Source organism: Nansenia antarctica (assembly GCF_963989245.1).
Source record: "Nansenia antarctica genome assembly, chromosome: 2".
NCBI lineage: Eukaryota > Metazoa > Chordata > Actinopteri > Argentiniformes > Microstomatidae > Nansenia > Nansenia antarctica.
The window spans coordinates 4,774,493-4,790,484 of NC_137675.1; the positions used below are offsets into that span (position 1 = coordinate 4,774,493).

General features: G+C 43.7%; 1 pseudogene across 1 annotated transcript; it reads left to right on the forward strand.

The window, feature by feature from the left end:
* Positions 1-374: 374 nt before the first annotated feature.
* Positions 375-7,446, forward strand: LOC308151836 (glycerol-3-phosphate acyltransferase 4-like; annotated as a pseudogene). The gene is made up of 12 exons: positions 375-530; positions 2,707-2,776; positions 2,909-3,203; positions 3,869-3,943; positions 4,070-4,159; positions 5,338-5,431; positions 6,014-6,129; positions 6,289-6,344; positions 6,479-6,564; positions 6,781-6,908; positions 7,083-7,162; positions 7,248-7,446. The product of its transcript is annotated as a glycerol-3-phosphate acyltransferase 4-like (transcript).
* Positions 7,447-15,992: the final 8,546 nt, after the last annotated feature.

Here is a 15,992-nt window from a genome sequence, read left to right on the forward strand (position 1 = left end):
CATTTTGGCGATGGCCACCCACTCACTGTGACCACGTATACATTTCAAAACAACTCTATTATTAGCTAGCTAGAGACATGTTTGTTTATCTTACTTACTTGGATCTAGTGAACCGCATAATGAAGTAATATTCCTATTCCTATTGCAGGTGCTTGGATACAGATGAGAGCTGTGAAGTGGATACTCTCTGCTCTAACGTTGCTGCATCTCTATAATGAAAGATATTGGGCAAAATTTATATTTCTAACAGACATAATGTATTTTTCTAACAGCCCCTAACAGGCTTCAAAAGCTGAGGCTATAATGCAACACGTGGTCTAGCTATCCTCCAACCTTCACTACCCTGCTGCACCTAACCCCCCAACTGTGCCAACATGGACTGGTTCGTCTTCCCCGTTGATAACCTACTGTGCATGTTCCTTGGCATCTCCCTTACTGTGTGGTTGGTCTTCATCATTGTGCCAGCTATCCTTGGTGTTTCCTTTGGGATCCGGAGACTCTACATGAAGACCCTTCTCAAGGTCTTTGAGGTGAATTCACCTGGTCAGACACAGACTCAACTCAATGTCTGTCTTGAATTATCTTTGATATAGGACAGTTCACCTACTTCAAGGATGGAGAAAGGACTGGACGGGTTACGAATAAAGACAACTTCAGGGACATTATAAAGCAGACTCTACACACCAGGCACGTGCCGTGAGCTTTTAGATTGGGTAAGCATAAGATATAGAAATACACATAATTACACATACACGCTATCAGTGAACGCCGTTTCAAGGAAATGCAATTGTGATGCCCTAGAACCCGCTAATAAACTGTAGGGTCACTTTGTGATCAGATTACCAAAAACAAAAAAAACTGTTGCCAGTTTCGACTATATCAGGGGTGCTCATTGTTCAATCTTTTTTGAACCAAGATCTTTTCAAGTAGCCAACCTGCTGAAATCTACAAGTCCAGTTTCAACATCGCAAACGCACACATGCACAACACAGACACACACCGTTTCCATCCTCCATAGTAAACTCACAACACACTTTCTTTTCACACTTTGTCACACAGGCACTTGACATCACATCACACATCACCAGCCTCGCGAATCATATAAATCATATAAACCGCTCATACCAGGCTTGCTGTAGCCCCTAGCGACTCTCCCTTTCTGGGTGTGAAGATCGGTGAGCGGTGGCTTCGGGCGGCATTTAGCCAGTAGTTCTGTTTTTCCAGTCCAGTCCAGTCTACGAAATCCCTTTAGGTCGCTGACAGTAATGTCCATATTCACAAAATCAAGCAAGTTATCCTTATTGATTATTATTATTTAGATCGTTTGAGCTAGCTGGCATAAGCTAGCTGGCATAAGCTATTCTGCCGGGCGAGAGGTGAAATGTTAAGTGAACTTGAAAGTGATAAGAGCCAATCAGTAGCTCTTATCGGAATTAAAGACCTACTGATTGGCTGTAAGCATGCTTACCCTGGCCACATTAAACAGCGGGCTGAGGCATCGGAAAAAAATAAAAAAGACATTTTCACGCATTCGAATGTACGCGAGGGAAAGCAGAGAGAGAAGTGCTTATAATGCAACGCAATGCAGGCAGAGCTTACTCCTGCAGGTGGCGCTAAAAATGCAACGTCAAAATGAATGACTCCTGCTGCCCTGGGACCTAAAATACGACTCTTTTAATGAAAACTAATTATGATCGATAATGATTTGCTCATCCCTGTGTGACAGACCCTTGATCATGTTGGATCCTAGATTCCATTAAGACTACCCAGTGGTATTACCATGCTTTCAAGTTAGAAGAAAACATGAGGAGTTTACACATGGTCCATTACCTCGAGTCTACGTGCATGTGAACATTAGACATTAATGGTGAACTCTGAGTTAACCTGGTGACAATTATGTTTTATTTGAACAGAACCTTTATCTAGAGCACAACATCACATTAATGCACATCGGAAGAATGAGTATAGAGTATCAACAAATTAATGAGAATTAATTAGGAAAATGGATTCAATGTAAAAAAAAAAAAAGATTGGCCCCTGGATTTTCAAGGGCTTGGTCCTGTTGTGTCTGCCCTTAACACATGATCAGACACCAACCTGTTGCATTAGACATAAGCATCTGACAGTGTTCCCTGCTGTATGGGCTGACTTTTCTGCACTAAATTTCACAATTCCTCCCTGCTGCTGTTGAACAGTTTCTAGGATTGCAGCACCGCCCACACATATGGTATGCCTCAGGCCATCTTACTGTAGATCAATTCACTGATGTGGTGTTGGGCATTTCATGGATACAATAATTATTATCATCTACTACCTCATTCTAACAAAGGATTGTGGTTCTTTCAAAGAAAAACAAACATTAGTTAATTAGATGTGGCAAGTTGGCGAGGAAATCATTTAGGCAGGGATATTACATCTAGACGTACAGTCTGCTGTCCTCCCAGTATTCTGTTATTACATAACATTGAGTGAAGTGTGTTAACCCACAACTACTGGAGTTGGCCATCTGAAATTATGTTGATTGCTAATCTCTGCCCCATAAAAGACTAATTGATTGGCATGTGAGGTGATGTCAGTTCTGTGGTAGCACAAAAGTGGAAATGTAATGCATTGCTTGATGACAGTTAGTCAGTGTCCACACATTTCTTGTGTCATTCTAATAATGAAATTATATTAATATTACATAATATTACCGTATCTTTTTAGTGGGCCACTCTGCGTATGGAGAGAGGAGCAAAAGAGAAGAATCAACATCTGCATAAACCCTATAGCAATGGTAAAGGCTTTGATATCAGTAGTCTCTTTCACTTATGGGAATTGTTCACGGTCAGCAACTTTAATCTTTCTATATGTCTATCTCTCTGTCCCTCCCTCTCCCCATCTCTCTCCCTCTCTCCATCTCTCTCAGGTATCATTGCTAAAGAGCCCTCCTCTTTGGAGCAGGAGATCCAGGCGATCCGAGGGACTGGCAGCGGTCTGGGCTCTGAGCCTGAGTTTGAGATGGCTGACATCTTTTACTTCTGCCGGCGCGGAGTGGAGAGCATCGTGGACGACGAGGTGACCAAGCGCTTCTCAGCCGAGGAGCTGGAGTCCTGGAACCTGCTGACTCGCAGCAACTACAACTTCCGCCACATCAGCCTGAGGCTCAGCGTGCTCTGGGGCCTGGGCCTCCTCATACGCTACGGCTTTCTGCTGCCACTCAGGTCAGGGCTCAGGTCAGAGAGTATCAGGCCAGAGAGGCTCAGGCCAGAGAGGCTCAGGCCAGAGAGGCTCAGGCCAGAGAGGCTCAGGCCAGAGAGGCTCAGGCCAGAGAGGCTCAGGTCAGAGAGGGTCAGGACAGAGAGTATCAGGACAGAGAGGCTCAGGCCAGAGAGTGAGAGGGTCAGGACAGAGAGGGTCAGGACAGAGAGGGCCAGGTCAGAGAGTATCAGGTCAGAGAGGGTCAGGTCAGAGAGTATCAGGACAGAGAGGGTCAGGACAGAGAGGCTCAGGCCAGAGAGTGAGAGGGTCAGGACAGAGAGGGTCAGGACAGAGAGGGCCAGGTCAGAGAGTATCAGGTCAGAGAGGGTCAGGTCAGAGAGTATCAGGACAGAGAGGGTCAGGACAGTTCAGGAAACTTCTATGACAGTCTAAGAAATTGAATAAAGAGCTTTTGTTTTGGTGTTGGACTCGTACGCCACAAGTTATGAGAATGAGATGAGTTTATGAGAACAGTGAATAAGAGGATGTCCTTATCAAGAATAAGTGAACCGCTCCGGACAAGGCTATGTTATGACACAGCAACGTAGTTCTCTCATGCTGTTCAGTAGGTTGATGTACCAGTGTGGTGGACAAGATTAACATTCAGATTCAATTCATTCTTCTACAGGGTGACTCTGGCTGCCACTAGTGTTGGTCTGTTCTTGGTCCTGACTACTATATTGGGCTTTTTTCCAAACGGCAAGTAAGTTTCCAACACTTTCCTAGAATACACCCAGACTGACATACTTTATACAGAACAAGGTGTACTGTTCTTATGGCAGGTTTCTCTGTGAGTGAAAGGCTTATTCCCAGTATGTTCTCTCCTCAGGTTGAGGACATACCTCAGTGAGAAAGTTCATCTGATGTGTTTCCGCATCTGTGTGAGAGCCCTCACCGCCATCATCACTTACCACCACAGGTACTGTATACCAAATACTCACTGGCAGGTGAGGGCTCTGGCACAACAGAAACACACAGCAACTTCAGGAGAGCTCTCACTTATTCTATTCAGTGACTTAATACCCACCTTGTGCTGAGCTCAGAGCTAGGGCTTTCACACCGGCAGTTCCGAACGCCGGTTCGCGTTCGCGTTCGGAAACCTCCGAACGTTGGCGCTGTCTGGCGAACGAGCCTGCGTTCATACCAGTGTATCGTTCGCCAGACAGCGCCAACACGCGAACCGGCGTTCGGAACTGCCGGTGTGTAAGCCCTAAGCAGGACATACAGTGAGACAGTGTAATGGGATAGTGAAGCACTTTTTCTTCTTTTGGCTATATACTACTTCTGTTTCAAAAGGTTTGGTTTGAAATCAAACAATTATTAGGTTAAGTAGACATTATCTTATTTTTCATAGTATTTGTGTACATTGGTTTCACCATTTAGAAATTACAACATGTTGTATACATAGTCCTCCTATTTCATGGTACCACATGGGACAGATTCATATAATGTCCAAATTAAGCACTGATGTTTAGTATTTGGTTGACAATCCTTTGCATGCAATAACTGCCGGAAGTCTGTGACCCATTGACCCCACAACATTTTTCTTTTGAATTATGTTACAATCTGTTGATTTTGGCTATGTTTCTTATAGTTGTTTTCAGATTTTTCAGCCTAATAATGGCTTCCTTGACTTTCATTGACACCTCTTTGGTCCTCATGTTGACACACCAATAGCAGACTCCAAAGGCAAACACAAAGCCTAGAATCAATACTACACAGTGATAGCTCTGTTATGCCTGTGCAAATGATGTGATGGAACACACCTGACTTAGCAGAAACACCTGTCAAGCCATTGTTCCATTACTCTTGGTGATTTAACAATTTATAAAATGTATTGTGATTTCTAAATAGTGAAACCATATTATTTAGCCTACATGGATACTCAAATAAAAACGGAGAATCCCTACTTTGACCTAATAGTAATTGTTTGATTTTCAAATCCAACATTTTGGAGTATAGAGCCACAAGAAGAAAACATTCTTCACTGTCCCATTACTTACTCAGGCTACTGTATGTCCATTAGGATGCTACAGGGTACTCACGGATTGTTGGTGCTGTGTAGCCTATCATTCAGTCCATTTGCTCTGTCCACAGTGAGAACAAACCTAAGAATGGAGGCATCTGTGTGGCCAATCACACAACTCCCATTGATGTCATCATCTTGGCTAATGATGGCTGCTATGCTATGGTATGGATATTCCCAGGATGAAACTGTCTAGTGTTGATACCCTAACCCTAACCCTAATAAGGGGTGACTTTCTTATAAGTTGTGTATGAATCCTATGGGCATGGTTAGCATCATGTGTGTGCCACTGGCAGGGTTTGAACTGGGGACCTCTTGCCTGGATACCACAGATGTAAAGCAGTATACCAAGAGGACATCCTCGTGGTACATGTATATCTAGGCTTAGAGGTTACAGGCAGGGATTCCAAATCACCTCTGCTACATGTGGTATCATGTATATGGGATATGTATAGCATAGCATAGAGTACAGCACAGTTTTATTTGTATAGTATAGTATAGTGGATAGTGTACATAGCCTTTATTTATGTAAACCAGCTCTTTTCCCTTCTTGTTTTTAGTTTGTCTTTCCTAGCACCAGGGGAGCCCCCCCTCCCAAATTTCGTTGTATGGTACCTGTACTATATCAATGACAATAAAGACCATTCATTCATTCATTCATTCATATGGACAGCATATTATTGTAAATGTGTCACCCACATCTGGAGTTGTGTTGTTATGAAGCTGAGTGTGAACCTTCTTCTTCAGGTTGGTCAGGCACACGGAGGGCTTATGGGGGTCGTCCAGAGAGCCATGGTGAAATCCTGCCCCCACATCTGGTTTGAGCGATCTCAAGTCAAAGACAGACACCATGTGGCCAAAAGGTAACACTGCATCTGATTGTTGAGAAACACCACACACACAATTTGTCATTCTCAGACTATTGTTAAAGGGACTTAAAAAGCAGCAACACCACCACCGCCTCATAATCTGGTGAACACAGTTTGTTATTGACTAAGTGTTTTTTTTAAATTTTATTTCAGGCTTAGTGACCATGTGGCGGACAAAACTAAACTGCCTATTCTCATCTTCCCAGAGGGTTAGTATGGTGAGGTTGGGAGTAGTTAATACATTGCATAGATTGTCAGCATAGATGATTGTAAGCTATGTCTGTTTCACTGTGCTAATGTCTAATGCAAATGATGGCATGTCATTGATATATTTTCCACGTAGGTACTTGCATCAACAACACCTCGGTGATGATGTTCAAGAAGGGCAGCTTTGAGATCGGCTGCACTGTCTACCCCGTGGCAATCAAGGTAGGAACTCGTCCTCTCTGAAGGGCTGTCCACATCTACCACGCTGGCAACATGTTGTCGTTCAAGACACTTGTTGATAACATTCTACCTTGCAAAGTGCATTACTTATAAACCAAAGATGGCCAACAATGATTTTCTAGTGTATGCACATCTTTCTCTTTCTTTCTGATCCGATGTGTTCTAACACTCTAACCTGTGTCCTGCTCTGTGTGACAGTACGACCCTCGGTTCGGCGATGCGTTCTGGAACAGCAGTAAGTTTGGAATGGTGAATACTTGCTGAGGATGATGAGCAGCTGGGCCATCGTCTGTAGCGTCTGGTACCTGCCACCCATGAGGAGAGAGGTGAGACCTGTCATGTACACCTGAGGTTGTTGGCCTGTGTGATACTTTTTGGGGTTAATAAGGACTTCTAGTTCAGGAGCGATTGAGATAAGTCAACACTGAACACTGCTGTAGATGAGAGTCCATGTTGACTCATGTTCAGACTAATTCCTTTTCATGTGTTTCTCTGTTAAGGAGGGAGAGGATGCTGTGCAGTTTGCCAACAGAGTGAAAGCAGCCATCGCCACACAGGGAGGGCTAGTGGACCGGCTTTGGTGAGTTTTGAAGACACACACACACACACACACTTTGGGATTTGCTTTCCCTTGCATTTATTGATGTATTTGTCTGCTCTCCCGGGGATGGAGGGCTGAAGAGAGCTAAGGTGAAAGACACCTTTAAAGAGGAGCAGCAGAAGCTGTACAGCAAGGTGCTGGTTGGGGACCAGGAGGACCTTAGTGAAGATAGGCTTCTTGAAGATGGACCACAGGAACAGGAAGCAGAGGAGCAGGAACAACTCAATCAGGAGAGAGGATCAGAGACCAAAAAGGACCAATGAAGATGGTTTTCCTCTTACGAAGTGGTGGCAGAGCCCAGGTCACTGTTTTAGTCATCTGATACAAGTCACTAAACTATATGACTGGAAATCTCAAAGTTAATGACCTCAATCAAATACACTACTCTGGGAATAGATTGAGAATATGTAAGAGCTTTTCAAACTTTCAGTGTGACTGAAACAATATTATTCTCTATTCTCCATTTGGCTGCAAGCCAAAAAGTGCTGCACTATGCTCACATGATTTGATTAATGTTAACAGTTTTAATGTTTTTATTTAATATTTGTATGAGTATGTATGTTGTTGTTACTCATTTGTGCATGTTGTGAAATAGGAGGAAGGGTTACAAATAGATATTTTAAGGATATGGGGTTATAGGCCAATGAAGTGCAGACTGTGACAGATAAATAAAACATGATAGGTCAGGATTTGCTCTTTTGTATGTTCTCACAGTACACTTGGAACCATGCTTTGAAGGGCTGCATTACCATTGTAACCTTGTAAGTTAGCTGTCTATCTCCCCTTCAACATGCCTAGTGCGTTCCACAACGGACCTTGCCCGGCCATGCGCTACATTATACTGGATTTTCTCTGGTGTCTGGGAGTTCGCAAAGGGAGTTCGCAGCCATATAACAATAAGACCACCTGATAAGAATAAGACCATTATATTATTACAGTATAAGCAGCACTTGAGTTGAGGAATAAAAAACAGTCAAAATCGTCCCCCTCTTTCCATACTTTGTCATTTTATCAATGAACGTGGTATTACTGCTATTTCAAGGTGCGAGGGGGCACGCACACATGCAATGACATTTTTACTGACACTGAAGTCACTGACGCTGAGGGGATGCTAAAATTGTCCTCATATGATAAAATCCACCACCTCCCCTGATTTTCTTTTACAACTTGAGTAGCCTACTGAGTATAAGCATTTGCCTGGTTAGTTGTCATGATCAAACGTTACAAATGCAACTTACCGAGAAGCCACCCTTCTCTGCCCTCTCCCACTTCCAGACGACCCTATATTATAGCACTTGGCTTAATTCAGCCGCTATAATTGAGCCGCTATCACAGGGCGTTAATACAAAGCTCATCACCTGCGGTCATTTTACCTGCGTTGGTATTTATAGAAGGAAGCACGTACGCACGTTTAAACCATCTCAGCCCGTTTTATAAATAATGCTTACGTCCGTTTAGAAAAATGTGCTTACGTGAAAGTCAAAGATGACGTTCAAGTACTTTTTAATAAATGAGGCCCCAGATGTTGTGATCACAATAACTTTACATTTCATTTTCGAGCCTGTCGAAACGTCAACCTCACGTCAAATGAAGAAAGTGTGTCCAAACTGTTTGCTGGTACTGAACATACATACATACATACATACATACATACATACACACATACATACATACATACATACACACACACATACATACATACATACATACATACATACATACATACATACATACATACACACATACATACATACATACAGTACAGGCCAAAAGTTTGGACACACCTTCTCATTCAATGTGTTTCCTTTATTTTCATGACTATTTGGTACATTTTAGATTCTCACTGAAGGCATCAAAACTATGAATGAACACATAGGAATTATGTATTTAACAATAAAGTGTGAAATAACTCTAAATATGTCTTATATTTTAGATTCCTCAAAGTAGCCACCCTTTGCTTTTTTGTTAATAAAATATATAATAATAATATGTTATTATATATATATATATATTTAATATTATTATTATATATTTTATTAACAACAACAACAACATTTTTATTTTATTAACAACAAAAAAGCAAAGGGTGGCTACTTTGAGGAATCTAAAATATAAGACATATTTATAGTTATTTCACACTTTTTTGTTACGTACATCATTCCACATGTGTTCATTCATAGTTTTGATGCCTTCAGTGAGAATCTACAATGTAAATAGTCATGAAAATAAAGGAAACACATTGAATGAGAAGGTGTGTCCAAACTTTTGGCCTGTACTGTACATATATACATGCAGCATACATACATACAAACGTAGTAATATACATACATACAAACATAGTAATATACATGCATACATAGTAATATACATACATACATAGTAATATACATACATGCACACGTTGTATACATGCACAAGCCGCGCCTGTGGCTCAGGAGGTAGAGCCAGGCGTATAATGATCACAAGGTTGGCGGTTCGATCCTGGGCTGGCCCCATGTCGAGGGGTAAGACACTGAACTGCTCCCAATGAGCGGGCCAGCACCTTGCACCTTGCCGCCATTGGTGTGTGAACGGGTGAATGAGAGGCCATTGTAAAGCGCTTTGGAATAAGTGCAGTCCACATACATACGTACGTACATAGTACACATACATACATACCAGACAGACATACATACTAAAATACATACATAGTGTTATTACTGTGTGATTACTGCATTATTAGTGTTATTACTACATTATTACAGTTTTTACTGCACAATTTCTGTGTTATTACTGTGTTATTACTGTATTATACTGTCTTTTTACTGCATTATTACTGTTCTGTTACTGCATTTTTACAGTTTTATTACTGCATTATTATAGTTTTTACTGTTTTATTACTGTATTATACTGTCTTTTTACTGCATTATTACAGTGTTATAACTGCATTATTATAGTTTTATAACTGCATTATTTCTGTTATTGCTGTATTATTACAGAGATATAACAGCATTATTACTGCATTATTACAGTGTTATTAGTGTTATTCAAATACATAAATATACAAACTGTTATTACAGTATTATAACTGCATTATCACTGTCATTGCTACATTAGAGTGTTATTAAAATACATACATAAATGCATTATTATAGTGTTAATGCATTATCACTGTGTTACTATAGTGTTATTAATGCATTACCACTGTGTTACTATGGTGTTATTAATGCATTACCATATAGTAACAAACACTTATTAAAGCTCTATAGTAACACTGTAATAACACAGTAATAATGCAGTAATAACTAAGTAATAATGCATATGTATGTATATATGTTAGTATGTATGTTATTATTACACAGGAATTACACTAATAATACAGCAATAATGCAGTAATAACACTATAGTAACATAGTGATATGCATTAATAAAACTATAGTACCATAGTGATAAAGCGTTAATAAGTGTTTGTTACTATATGGTAATGCATTAATAACACTATAGTAACACAGTAATACTGCATTAATAACACTATAGTAACATAGTGATAATGCAGTAATAACAACACTGTTAATAATAACACTTAAATGATGCATAAACACTGCAGCAACAATATATAATAACACTGTAATAAAACAGTAATAATGCAGTAATAACTAAGTAATAATGCATGTATGCATATATGTATGTATATATCTTAGTATGTTATTATTAATTAATTACACAGTAATAATACCGCAATAATGCCGTAATAACACTGTAATAATGCAGTAATAACATTGTAATAATGCAGCAATAACACAGTAATAATGCAGCAATAACACAGTAATAACACTGTAATGATGCTGCAATAACACAGTAATAATGCAGCAATAATGCTGCAATAACACTGTAATAATGCTGCAATAACACTGTAATAATGTGGTAATAGCATTGTAATAATGCAGCAATAACACTGTAATAATGCAGAAATAACACTAATAATAACACAGTAATAATGTAGTAATAACACTGTAATAATGCTGCAATAACACAGTAATAATGTAGTAATAACACTGTAATAATGCTGCAATAACACAGTAATAATGTACTAATAACACTAATAATGTACTAATAACACTATAATAATGCTGCAATAACACTGTAATAATGTAGTAATAACATTGTAATCATGCAGTAATAACATTGTAATAATGTGTGTGTATGCATGTATGTATGTGAGTATGTATGTATGTATGTATGTATGAATTGATGTGTGTGTATGTATGTATTAATTGATATGTGTGTGTATGCATGTATGTATGAATTGATGTGTGTGTGTATGCATGTATGTATGAACTGATGTGTGTGTATGTATGTATGTATGTATGTATGAATTGATATGTGTGAGTATGTATGTATGTATGTATGTATGTATGTATGTATGTGATGTGTGTGTGTGTGTATGTATGTATGTAGGTAGGTATGTGTGTGTGTGTGTATATGTATGTGTGTGTGTGTGTATGTGTGTGTGTGTATGGCAATATGTTTTGGAGGTATAGCTGTGCAAGACTACTTTTTATTTATATTTTTAAATCATCTCACACACACATACACACACACATACACACGCACATACACACACACACACACACACACACACACACACACACACACACACACACACACACACACACAGAAGAGTTATAGCACGTCATTTTAATTCTCCAAATATACAAAACAAGTCCAAAGAAAAAAGCTTGCAAAGAAAAGTGATTCTGATCTAGGACATTGATATTTGCAATTTTGGCATTTAGCAGACCATCCAAAGCGACTTACAACAAATACATTTGACTAAGTAAGTGAATCATCTACCCACCAGTCATAACAGGAAAAAGTAATCTATGCTCAGGCCTAGAGCCATTGGCAGTCGTTGTGCTAGAAGAAGGAAGATTTCTGTTCTTATATTATGACACTGGAGAAACTGTACAGTGGTGTAGAGGGTAAGTCGATGTCTCAGGAGGGACAGTACAGGGGGGTAGTAGATGTCTCAGGAGAAACAGTAAAGGGGAGTAGTAGATGTCTCAGGAGGGACAGTACAGGGGGGTAGTAGATGTCTCAGTAGGGACAGTACAGGGGGATAGTAGATGTCTCAGGAGGGACAGTAAAGGGGAGTAGTAGATGTCTCAGGAGAAACAGTACAGGGGGGTAGTAGATGTCTCAGGAGGGACAGTACAGGGGGGTAGTAGATGTCTCAGGAGGGACAGTACAGGGGGATAGTAGATGTCTCAGGAGGGACAGTAAAGGGGAGTAGTAGATGTCTCAGGAGAAACAGTACAGGGGGGTAGTAGGTGTCTCAGGAGGGACAGTACAGGGGGGGTAGTAAATGTCTCAGGAGAAACAGTACAGGGGGGTAGTAGATGTCTCAGGAGGGACAGTACAGGGGGGTAGTAGATGTCTCAGGAGGGACAGTACATGGGGGTAGTAGATGTCTCAGGAGGGACAGTACATGGGGGTAGTAGATGTCTCAGGAGGGACAGTACATGGGGGTAGTAGATGTCTCAGGAGGGACAGTACAGGGGGGTAGTAGACGTCTCAGGAGGGACAGTACAGGGGGGTAGTAGATGTCTCAGGAGGGACAGTACAGGGGGGTAGTAGATGTCTCAGGAGGGACAGTACAGGGGGGTAGTAGATGTCTCAGGAGGGACAGTACAGGGGGGTAGTAGACGTCTCAGGAGGGACAGTACAGGGGGGTAGTAGACGTCTCAGGAGGGACAGTACAGGGGGGTAGTAGATGTCTCAGGAGGGACAGTACAGGGGGGTAGTAGACGTCTCAGGAGGGACAGTACAGGGGGGTAGTAGATGTCTCAGGAGGGACAGTACAGGGGGGGTAGTAGATGTCTCAGGAGGGACAGTACAGGGGGGTAGTAGACGTCTCAGGAGGGACAGTACAGGGGGGTAGTAGATGTCTCAGGAGGGACAGTACAGGGGGGTAGTAGATGTCTCAGGAGGGACAGTACAGGGGGGTAGTAGACGTCTCAGGAGGGACAGTACAGGGGGGTAGTAGATGTCTCAGGAGGGACAGTACAGGGGGGTAGTAGATGTCTCAGGAGGGACAGTACAGGGGGGTAGTAGATGTCTCAGGAGGGACAGTACAAGGGGGTAGTAGATGTCTCAGGAGGGACAGTACAGGGGGTAGTAGATGTCTCAGGAGGGACAGTACAGGGGGGTAGTAGATGTCTCAGGAGGGACAGTACAGGGGGGTAGTAGATGTCTCAGGAGGGACAGTACAGGGGGGTAGTAGATGTCTCAGGAGGGACAGTACAGGGGGGTAGTAGATGTCTCAGGAGAAACAGTACAGGGGGGTAGTAGATGTCTCAGGAGGGACAGTACAGGGGGGTAGTAGATGTCTCAGGAGGGACAGTACAGGGGGGTAGTAGATGTCTCAGGAGGGACAGTACAGGGGGGTAGTAGACGTCTCAGGAGGGACAGTACAGGGGGGTAGTAGACGTCTCAGGAGGGACAGTACAGGGGGGTAGTAGACGGGGGCTTCAGTCTATAGCGGAAGGTAGAGAGAAATAGGAAGATAGAAAAAGAAATAGCACGATCATCATCTTGACACATTTCTGAGCCAGTAAATCTACCACCGGTGACGGTAACCACGGCTGCATTGACAATATGACACGGGTCAGAGAGGGAGAAAGCCTTTTTTTACCCATTCCAGGGTTCCCGCAAAGGTCTTAAAAAGCCTTAAAGGCTAAAATCCAGCGATCCAATGTATAAGGCCTAAAAAGGGCTCAAATTTCAGTTATTCAGTCTAAAAATGAGGTGCTAGGTCTTAAAAATGAGATCCTGCAAGGAAATCAGTCCGACCACATCTATTTACACGGAAATTAATCAAGCTGGAGCAAATAAACGGACAATTCACTTCCTTTTTTTGTCTGTATGGCAGTGAAATCCCTAATTTCATCACCTCGAGGATGACAAAAACTATCATGTGGTGTCGCGAATAGGTAAAAAAAAGGTTTAAAAAGGTCTTAAATTTGACTTGTTGAAACTTGTAGGAACCCTGTCATTCTGTAGCTGGACACAGTGACCAGACTTTAGGCTGAGGGGGGGGGAGAGGGACCTGACTTTAGGCTGACAGGGGGGAGAGAGGGACCAGACTTTAGGCTGACAGGGGGGAGAGAGGGACCTGACTTTAGGCTGACGGGGGGGAGAGAGGGACCTGACTTTAGGCTGACAGGGGGGAGAGAGGGACCTGACTTTAGGCTGACAGGGGGGAGAGAGGGACCTGACTTTAGGCTGACAGGGGGGAGAGAGGGACCAGACTTTAGGCTGACAGGGGGGAGAGAGGGACCAGACTTTAGGCTGACAGGGGGGAGAGAGGGACCTGACTTTAGGCTGACAGGGGGGAGAGAGGGACCAGACTTTAGGCTGACAGGGGGGAGAGAGGGACCTGACTTTAGGCTGAGGGGGGAGAGAGAGGGACCTGACTTTAGGCTGAGGGGGGGGAGAGAGGGACCTGACTTTAGGCTGACAGGGGGGAGAGAGGGACCTGACTTTAGGCTGACAGGGGGGAGAGGGACCTGACTTTAGGCTGACAGGGGGGAGAGAGGGACCTGACTTTAGGCTGACAGGGGGGAGAGAGGGACCTGACTTTAGGCTGACAGGGGGGAGAGAGGGACCTGACTTTAGGCTGACAGGGGGGAGAGAGGGACCTGACTTTAGGCTGAGGTGGGGGAGAGAGGGACCAGACTTTAGGCTGAGGGGGGGGAGAGAGGGACCTGACTTTAGGCTGAGGGGGGGGAGAGAGGGACCTGACTTTAGGCTGACAGGGGGGAGAGAGGGACCTGACTTTAGGCTGAGGGGGGGAGAGAGGGACCTGACTTTAGGCTGACAGGGGGGAGAGAGGGACCTGACTTTAGGCTGAGGGGGGGGAGAGGGACCTGACTTTAGGCTGACAGGGGGGAGAGAGGGACCAGACTTTAGGCTGAGGGGGGGAGAGAGGGACCTGACTTTAGGCTGACAGGGGGGAGAGAGGGACCTGACTTTAGGCTGACAGGGGGGAGAGAGGGACCTGACTTTAGGCTGACGGGGGGGAGAGAGGGACCTGACTTTAGGCTGAGGGGGGGGAGAGAGGGACCAGACTTTAGGCTGAGGGGGGGAGAGAGGGACCTGACTTTAGGCTGACAGGGGGGAGAGAGGGACCTGACTTTAGGCTGAGGGGGGGGAGAGAGGGACCAGACTTTAGGCTGACAGGGGGGAGAGAGGGACCAGACTTTAGGCTGACAGGGGGGAGAGAGGGACCTGACTTTAGGCTGACAGGGGGGAGAGAGGGACCAGACTTTAGGCTGACAGGGGGGAGAGAGGGACCTGACTTTAGGCTGACAGGGGGGAGAGAGGGACCTGACTTTAGGCTGACAGGGGGGAGAGAGGGACCTGACTTTAGGCTGAGGTGGGGGAGAGAGGGACCAGACTTTAGGCTGAGGGGGGGGAGAGAGGGACCTGACTTTAGGCTGAGGGGGGGGAGAGAGGGACCTGACTTTAGGCTGACAGGGGGGAGAGAGGGACCTGACTTTAGGCTGAGGGGGGGAGAGAGGGACCTGACTTTAGGCTGACAGGGGGGAGAGAGGGACCTGACTTTAGGCTGAGGGGGGGGAGAGGGACCTGACTTTAGGCTGACAGGGGGGAGAGAGGGACCAGACTTTAGGCTGAGGGGGGGAGAGAGGGACCTGACTTTAGGCTGACAGGGGGGAGAGAGGGACCTGACTTTAGGCTGACAGGGGGGAGAGAGGGACCTGACTTTAGGCTGACGGGGGGGAGAGAGGGACCTGACTTTAGGCTGAGG